The sequence below is a fragment of the Manis javanica genome, chromosome 3 (assembly GCF_040802235.1).
Source record: "Manis javanica isolate MJ-LG chromosome 3, MJ_LKY, whole genome shotgun sequence".
In the NCBI taxonomy this organism is placed as follows: Eukaryota; Metazoa; Chordata; class Mammalia; order Pholidota; family Manidae; genus Manis; species Manis javanica.
The window spans coordinates 16,879,833-16,889,230 of record NC_133158.1 but is presented as its reverse complement, the minus strand read 5'-3'; the positions used below and the strand labels follow the sequence as shown (position 1 = coordinate 16,889,230).

Sequence of the window (9,398 nt, the reverse complement as noted above, 5' to 3'; positions counted from 1 at the left end):
CACCCTTCTCTGCTGGATTTGCAATACTCCCACCCACCCACCGATCACCCATGTAGAACTCAGGGTAATCATTCTAGAGCTCACCTTTCATCGTGCCATTTTGCTGCTCAAAAAGCCCCCCAAATATACTTAATAAACATTTGCTGATTGATTCGTTGTTAAGATTCAAATCTGGGAGTTTTACTAAACTGGCACAGAGGAAAAAAGACAGAAAGAAAGTAACCCAGGCACTCAGAGATTTACAAGGCAGCTCCTTGAAATGCCCTCCAAAAAACTAAAACCTTTGCCAGAAACCATAACTGCTGTGAAATACATATGTGGAAATACCTCTCAAGGTTCCAGTTGAGTTACCTATTGCTATCTGTTCAAACAGAATGTTCCCAAGAAAGACTGAGTACTGTGATAATGGTAACAACCAACAACACATCATACAGCAAAGAATGAACTTCAAACTGAGAGGGTTTCCACTGCACAGCAAGGGGAGGAAAACAGTTTATTTTTACCTTGGAAGAGGAAGAGGAAGAGGAAGGGCCCTGAGAAGGGCAAGGAAAACAACACTTAATCTTCTCTAGAATTTTCTGCTGATGGCTTATTCTCTGATGATCGTTAGGGACAATATCATTAATGGTGGTAATAATCAGTGGGAAAAAACATAATTCTAACTGCCAATTAATCTGTGCCTGCCACGTGCCAGACATTCTGCTGAGCCATAAGACACTTATATCATCATCTGCACTACTAAAAACAGTATTTATGCCAGGCACTGTGCTATGCACTTTACAAGCATCATCTCCTATCACCCTGATAGCAGAAAGTTATATATTAGCATTCCCATTTTACAGATGAGGAAACCAGCGGATGGAGAGGTCCACTAAATTGCTGCAAGTCTTATTCATAAATGCTTTGAGGGTTGAGGGTAAAGTAAGATTAAACATACAGCAAAAATCAGTAAGAATAAAAGAAGAAAATTGCTCATGGAAATATCTGAAACTTAGAAAGAAAAACAAAGAGATTCACCAAAAGCCAATTTATAGAAACACAGAACTAAGATTCATGAAACCATAATCAATGAGATGTACATAGAGCAATATGAGAAATCTCAGCCAAACTGGCCAAACTTATATTCGATGTTGTATACTGTGTAAAGCAGTCAGACCTCATGTTCATTCATTCATTCATTCATTCATTCATTCATCAAATATGTACTGAATACCTACTATGTGCCAGACACTGTTCAAGGTGCTGAGGATACAGCAGTGGACAAAGAGTCAAAAAAACTCACTTTTGTGGAGTGTCAGGGTGGGGAGGGGAAAGTGTACAATAACCTCAGTAAGTAACTAAGCCATATAAGGTGTTAAAGGTAGCAAATGCTAGGGGTAAAAATAAAGAAGAGCAAGAATCCAAAGGACCATGACAGGGGCAGGAGAGAGATACAATTTTAAATACTGTAGTCAGGGTAAGCCCAGAGGGTGACATCTGAGCAATGCCCTAAAGGAGGAGAGGAAATGTCTCTGGATAGTTGGAGGTCAAACATTCCAGGCCAGGCGAGACTACCTGATGCCCTGGACCAACAGTAAGGAGGCCAGTCTAGCTACTGCAGGGAAGGCCAAGGGAGGAAATGGAAGGAGATAAACTCAGATTAAATAACAGGAGCTAAACTACAAAAACCTCTTCAGGCCATTGCACATCAATGATTCTTCAGCTCTGGGGGTCACAAACCACTTACAGAAGCTAATGAAAGTTAGGGATGCTCACCACAGAAAACCCCACATACACAAATGCTGCCCTAATTCCAAAGGGTTAACACCTCCCAATGCTCCATCCTGGACTTTCAGGATTGGAATGTCTTCCCACAAGAGATCACAGTCCCTCATGCTGAACCAAGAAATATACTGAATCAAACTCTGAATTTAATGGCATACCAAACAGGGACAGTAATTCAGGATGGTAAATACCAAAGCTCTTCCAGTCTCTTAAGCTTCGTTTGTTTCACTGTGCTCCCCAATATGAGGAGGCTGTGCTCAAGCATCAATGGCCCTAAGGGAAGCAACCTCCATTTGTCACCCAGGAACTCTTACTTTGTCAGCAATAGCATGTAGACACAAAACCACAACCATATCAATAGTGATCTTAACATCTGTGATGTGGAGGAATGCATGCGTTAGCAGCCCAAATGGAACTGGATGATACTTGGAGCTAATGTACCATCTCATAGTTCATACATGTCTGTTTTTATGCATATACATGTGTGTATATATGTTTATATATTTTAATTTTTTCATATAAGCTAAAAGAGAATGGGAGTGTTTATCTGTTTTGTTACTGCAGAACTCCCAGTGCTTAGAACAGTAGCTGGCACACAGTAGATGCTCAATAAATGATGAATGACTAGATAAATCCAAAGAACTGCCTCTGTAAATCATTCTAGGAAATGTGGATCAAAATGTCACAGTTAAATAGACATAACAGTTACACTGGAAAGGTTAGGGAATATGGCTTAACTAAAGATTAGGAAAGCTCAATGCACCATGAGCCACAGTAGTCCATGTCATAAATCATGTCTGTAGAATATTATAAATTACAGCACCTTCTGCCACAGTAATTTGGTTTCTCACCAATGCTTCTCAAACTATTTGTGGCACCAGTTTGTCTGGTTGTTTTTCTTTTTTATTCCAATCCATTATAGACCAATACATTTGTAAGCTATAATAAAAATGAATTGTTAGATAAATAAGAAAAAAAATCTGACACTCTAAATAAATATACAAGCCCAAATTTATGTTAGATTCATCAGACCTAAAATCACTCTATCCAACTGCTAGAAAGGTTTCTGAACACTCTCAATTTCTGTTTTCATCTCACTGTCAACAGCAACACACAGTTCGTGAACCATTCCAGGTTGTGAGTCCACACTTTGAGTAGCATGACTCTTATTAGATCATACACACAAATGTATGTATGTTGGAGAGCATTCAGTTCAGATGCCAAAGTTTTTGTTGTCCACCTGATGATGAAAAAAAATTTTGCTTCCTATTAAATTTCTGTCAGATATTTATTTCAACTATCAAGGAATAAAATTAGCAAGTCAACAATGCTCATATCAGACACCTAAGAATATGCTTACATTGATTATGACTTACTTCAAAGCACCCCAAGATGTAAACATAAAAATTAGGATCCAAATGTTCACTTTATAACATATCCTACAATTAGTAAAATAATTATAATGAGATTTATTTTATATACTTAAATACCATAGTGATTTTATATTAATACATTTTTAAAATATAATCTTTATATATTTATCTTCTATATTTATATATCTGTAGCTTTATAGAAACATTTACCATATAGACTTGTGTGATAAGGTTTTTAAAAATTCCATTAAAATGATAGACACTTGGACTATGGTATGCTAATCTTCTTAAATTATCCTTCATCTTAAAATATCTTTGAAACTATATAAGCATAATCCTGAAAGCTCTAGTCATCTGCAAAGCTTCCTTAAGTTGAGATGAGTTAATGATTTTCCTTAAAGTCCAACTAAACACACATTCCAGAGGAAATGCACACTTGAGGCTGAACACGGACTCAATACTGACTGATTTACTTATTAGCTGGCACCCATGCAAGTAATCCTAGCTTTAGGCCAATTGTAAATAAAGGCAAGGATATTCTTGATTATGTTTAAAACATGAATTTTCTAAAGGCAAGACCACTGCCTTTAAGCTCCACAGAGCTTCTATCATATCATCTGACACAAGGAGTAAATATTTATTGTATTACAGGATGAAACTTGATTCTTCACTTCTTACAGACTACAAGGTCACTGATGCTCAGGTACACTTTTGTGAGAAACAGGAAAATTATCAGGGTGCCTGGGCCACTGACATGCAGCCTAGGTCTTCTGTCTACCTTGTGTATTGCTTGTTAGCTCGTTTGGCAGTAAATTGACGTAAAGGTCAAAAAAAAAAGAACATTGGGAGTTATATCCCAGAGATCATATCTCTAATTCAATGAAAATATTTAAAACATGACTATGCTGCCCTTCCTTGCTAAATACTTTCCTACTAACTGCCCCCCTCCCCTGGGAAGTTTTTATTTCCCTCCCACTGATAACAGCCTGGGTCAGTGAAATGCTCTGTGGCCAAGGAAATGTATGTGCAAGTGGAATGTGTCACTTCCCAGAAACGTTCTAAAAGCCCTATTTCCCTTTTCCTTCTGTTCAAGACATAGATATCCCAAATGGGTGCTGCTCCTGAAGCCTGAGTTTCAGAAAGAGACATGCAAAAGAGCACTGCCTATCTGAGATTTCTGTGAGTCACTAAAAGTTTGGAGTCTTTTCTTAAAGCAGCAAAAGTTGGCTGATATAAGGACCTCCTCTCACTGTGTATCCAGTCTTTAGAGGAAAAGTCCGGACAAGAGAGTTTGTTGAAGACTTAACAATAAAGCTGATTCTTAAGTTCTTAGGATAGGAGTAACTGGCAGTGGCAATCCTGGAGGACTATCTCACCAACCCCAGGTAGCAAGGATTATACTAGTGAGAAGCTGAAGAGGAGCAATATTAGCATTCAGAGGCTGGTGTGAGGTGAGGAGGATGTGAACAGTGACAATAAGAAAGGATGCCAGCAAAATCACACAACATGGGATTATGTGCTCAATGGTCCATCTCTATCCACAGACAACAGGTTCCAATAAGCAGGGCCCAGGCTTAGTTTCCAAAGTGTGATATGCATTATCAATGATGGTATGTGAAATGTTTTGATGGTAAAAAGTAAATTCTTTTAAAATATTGTTACAAACTCCTTATTTCAAGTATTTGCATCTTCGGGCAAAGCAAAATAAAATAAGGTGAGCTGATTAAAGGAAAAACAATAAACAAAGTGTATTATAATGGGAGCATATGGCAAAAACTGATAAGATAACTCAAGGATAAAAGAAGTCTGGTAAAAATTGTCTTCTTCTATCTCTGTCCCCAAACCTGGATTATAGCAGGCAAGTAATACACATGCCATAGAGGAAGGGAGAGGGAAGACAGACAGCATTCAAAGCATGTGCAAGCTTTGAAGAAAAAAAATGGGAACACTGTGTACAAGCAACAGAAAGCAAACAATAAACTATGGGGATGCTTTGCTATGATTTATAAAAGTTTAATTTAAACAACAGTAGAAACTTCCATCCTTTAAGTATTTATTATGAGCCAAGTACTATGCAGAGCATTCAACATTCCATTCATTTTTTTTACAAACCCTGGAAGACTGGAATTAGTATGCCCATTACAAATAAGGAGAGAGGCTCAAGGATGTAAAAACCTTGACAAGGTTAACACACAGTTAATGTGTTTGCCCAGTTCCAAGCATGTGCCCTTAACCCCACACTATGCTGTCTTCCAATGCCCAAATGTTCATTAGTAGCACTATTCATAAATATCTCAATCCAGAAAACCCTAAATTCCCAGTAACATTGGACAGAATAAATATACCCCAAAAGATTCATACAATGAAATATTTTACAGCAATGGGAATGAATGAACTACAACTACTCCCAGCAATGCAGGTAAGTTTTTGAAACATAACCATGATCAATAAATACCAGGCAAGGCAAGTACTACTGTATTGTTGATTCCACAAAAGAAGCAAAATTAATCGATGCTGTAAGAGTCAAGATGGTGACAATGCTTGGGAGAGGTAGCCACTAAAGGGCACAGGGAGGGAGCAGCTGGGGTGCAGGTGACATTAGATTAATTGATCTGAATGCTGATTAACAGGAGTCCAACTTATAAAAACTTCATCATGCTAAATACTTACAATAAGCACACTTTTCACTATATATACTTTAATAAAATATTTTTAAAGTCAAAAAGTTATACACCTACTCAAAGCATTTTCTGCTTTAGCCTTTTAGTGTTTTTAGACTCGAATATTATTTAATAAAGTACATGGTTTCCCAAGCCTTATAAATCTGAAGTACAAATGTAAGAAAACCAATCATTAAGGATTTAAAAGTTAATATGTTGGAGTCAGGGAAAAAGAACTGACAAGGAATCAAAAAATCTGTCGTGGTGTATCCTGTTCCCTAACTAGGTACATATCTTGACAGCAAGGCACTTAACCTCACCTGTGGTTAGTTTCCCCATCCCAATATTGAACGGATTAGACCAGATAATCCTCAATGCACCCCATTCAGGTCTTTTCTTTCTTTTCTGAGCCTTACTTATACTTGCCCATATCACATTGCTGCAGCATTCACACAGAAAAGGGGAACAAAAGAGCAACTGCTCACAACTCTCACACGATACAGGGTAGACGGAAACAAATTTGACATGTACATTTAATCAACTTTTGATTATCAATATAGATATTACAGCTCTGCAGACATCTCCAGAAAATGAATTACCACTCACCAACTGGGGCCCGTCTGCCTTGCTCACATATCCTGAAGCTTCCCCACAAAGCAGAATGGCCAATTTGTCAGACAAAATCTTTTGTGGATTTTTTACTCTAGTATCATCAGAACCACTAACCTCCTCCCTTACTACAGATTTCCAGATTTTCCTAAAATGTTTTCATCTGATTAGAAGAATGCAGAGAAATATATAACAGCATATACATTCTTATTTCATGCTCCTTTGTTCAAATCCATCAGACCCTTTCATCTACTTACATTTGCAAAGCTAGCACAAAACCTAATTCTATTGATGGGACCCTGTACTAACCAGGGTCCAATCAGGTGAGAGAAACCACACAGTAATTTGAAATGGGGTAAGTTTTTCCTAATGATTTATTAACTATAACAAGGGATTATTAGTAAGAAGTAAATAAAGACCTAAAGTGGAATGGCAGCTTTACAGAGCAGCCACTACCCAAGGGCTGAGACACAGCACTCAAGGGAAAGCCTTCCTCCAGGGATGCGATCCAGGTCCTGTGGGCTCATAACATGTCAGGGAATTCACTGTGGTGCTGCACCACTGGAACTCACTGGACTCCATCCTCTAGGGTGCCAAGGAAAGCTGGTCACAGAGAGCCTGCTCACCAGAGTCTCTCTACTCCAAAACTGCCCAAGTAGGAATGCCACAGGAAGCTTCCGGCTACTAGATGCCACTCCGGCCAACATGGGCTATAGGAGCCTGGCACTGGAGTAGCACCAATGCTACAGGAGCTGGGTGATGGAAAGGCCATGTGCACTGCAGTGAACAAGCATTGGAGATGTCTCCCATGCTGCAGGAGCCAGGAATGCTGCCGAAGGCAGGTAAGCACACACCCCAGTTCCAGGAAGGAAAACTTCCGCCTGCAGTGTCACCCCAGCCCCCTTTCCAGATAAAGCTTAACATCCTGCCAGCTGGCAAAGGAAAAGCATTCAGAGTCCAGACCCATTTTCACAGAACAGGCTATAGTGGGTGAATATGACCTGAGAGGCAATACATTCATAACCAACACAGACCCTAAGGCAAGCAACTGCAATAAATCCTAATAACCCAACATCCCACATGGATGCCCCAGATATTAACTTGATTCTGTAAGTTCTATCCTGGTTACAGATGACAAAACTGATTTAGAAGAAGGAAAATTCTCTTGTCAAGAGGCAAACAAGTATGACAGCACAAATAATAGAACTACTGCTGAGTTAGGTACAGGGTTCTTGTTTCCTGGGATACACCTAAATTATCTTCTTTTTATTGCATACTAAATTTATACCACAACACTTTTTAGATGGACCTTAGGCTGGCACAGATGTTGATAATACCAGTCTTCTGACAACTAATGATACTTTGAATATCAAGTCGCTCACAGAGCCATAAATAATATTGCTCATATTTTGACCTTTGCTTAGCCATTTATACAAATGTAGTAACTGTTTTGTATCAGGATAATTTCACGACTGGGTATGTGTCAGTCATAGCCTTTTTTCTAAGCTCTGGTCATTCAGCTAGCCAAAATGAAGGCAAGGGGGCATGTTTTAAACCAGAAAATAAAACACCGTTAATGATCCACATGCTCAGGAGAGCAAGATTAATAATCAGGAAAGGATTACAACAAAAGGGAAGGTCTAAAATAAAAGAAACAAACAGCTGTCAATAACTCACTTTGGGGCAAATCACAAAATGCAGGCTTTTTAGAGAACATCAGATCTGAGGGAAGACCCTGATGCTAAAAGAAATAGAACTATCATAATCCATATTCCCAGAAGGGGGGGGAAGGGGAGAGGGCATAAAAGACTAAGATTCGAAACCCAACTACACGCTGCATACAAGCAAAAGCCCTTAAATAGAAGGTCACAGAAAAGTTGACTGAAAAAAGGATGGAAATAAACACACCTTGTGAAAGCCAACCTAAAGGACTCAGTAAGCCTGGGCTGAATAACAAATTTCAGTGGGAGAGAAGAGACGCTTTAGGAAAGAAAGAGAACAGAAAATAAGGAAATTACAGGGAAAAGCAAACAAGTGTTTTGTGCTAGTGTGTGGGTGGGTGGTGGGGTGAATTCAAAATCTGGGAAATAACTTAGTCACCATTTCACAGCACAGTCCAAGGAAAGAATGGAGGGTGAGCCACACAGAAGTCCCTGTTATTCTCTATTTCACAACTCAGCTGCTTTGTCTTCCCAGGACTTAATTTTTCAGTTTCTTTTTTTCCTTTTGATTTGGTTAGGTTTGGTCTTTTTTTTTTCCACCGGAAGGTAAGCTCTGTGAAGGTAGAGATGTGTCTCTTTTTTAAAGTTTATTTCCCCCGTATCTATGACAGTGCTGGAACAGAACAAATACTCAAGAAATATTTGTTGGGTGAATTAACAAAATCTAAGAAAGGAACTTATTATTTGATGATGTATCTAATATCAAGTGTTGCGCAGCAAGCACATTCTAAACCAAAGGTCAGCAAACATTTTAGGTAAAGGGTGAGTAAATACTTTAGGCTTGGGGGCCTACATGTAGTTTCTATTGCATGCTTTTAATTTTGTTTTGTTTTAACCTTAAACTACTATTGAGTGTAAAAACTTTTCTTAGTTCTATGGCTCTACATGAACAGGTAGCATTCTGTATATGGATTACAGTTTGCTAATCCCTACTGCCACTACCATATACAAATGTAGAATGTAAGAGCAAAATATTCTTAATTTACACATACTACCAAGAAAACCTGGCTTATACTTTTGCTTTCATGGATAGATTTTTTTTCCCCATTCTAAGTGGAGAATGTAGGACCTAATATAAGCCTTGATGGCTATCCACTTATATTTTAATTTTTCAATCTAAGTCTGATTTGATGTTTTTGAAATGTATATTCAAGGGCCTGAAACAATAAAATGCAAAGTGAGCAACTTGCAGGCCTGCAACCAAGAAGTCACCTTGAATTCCAGCTTATGGTTTCTGCCATCTCTCATTGTTTCCCATACATCCTACCAAT

The 9,398-nt window shown here is 38.5% G+C and overlaps 1 protein-coding gene across 11 annotated transcripts in view; it reads right to left on the bottom strand.

Annotated features, from left to right (window-relative positions):
- MITF (melanocyte inducing transcription factor) overlaps positions 1–9,398 on the bottom strand; it is a 201,115-nt gene that overhangs the window by 119,175 nt on the left and 72,542 nt on the right. The gene's annotated exons all lie outside the window — the stretch shown is intronic.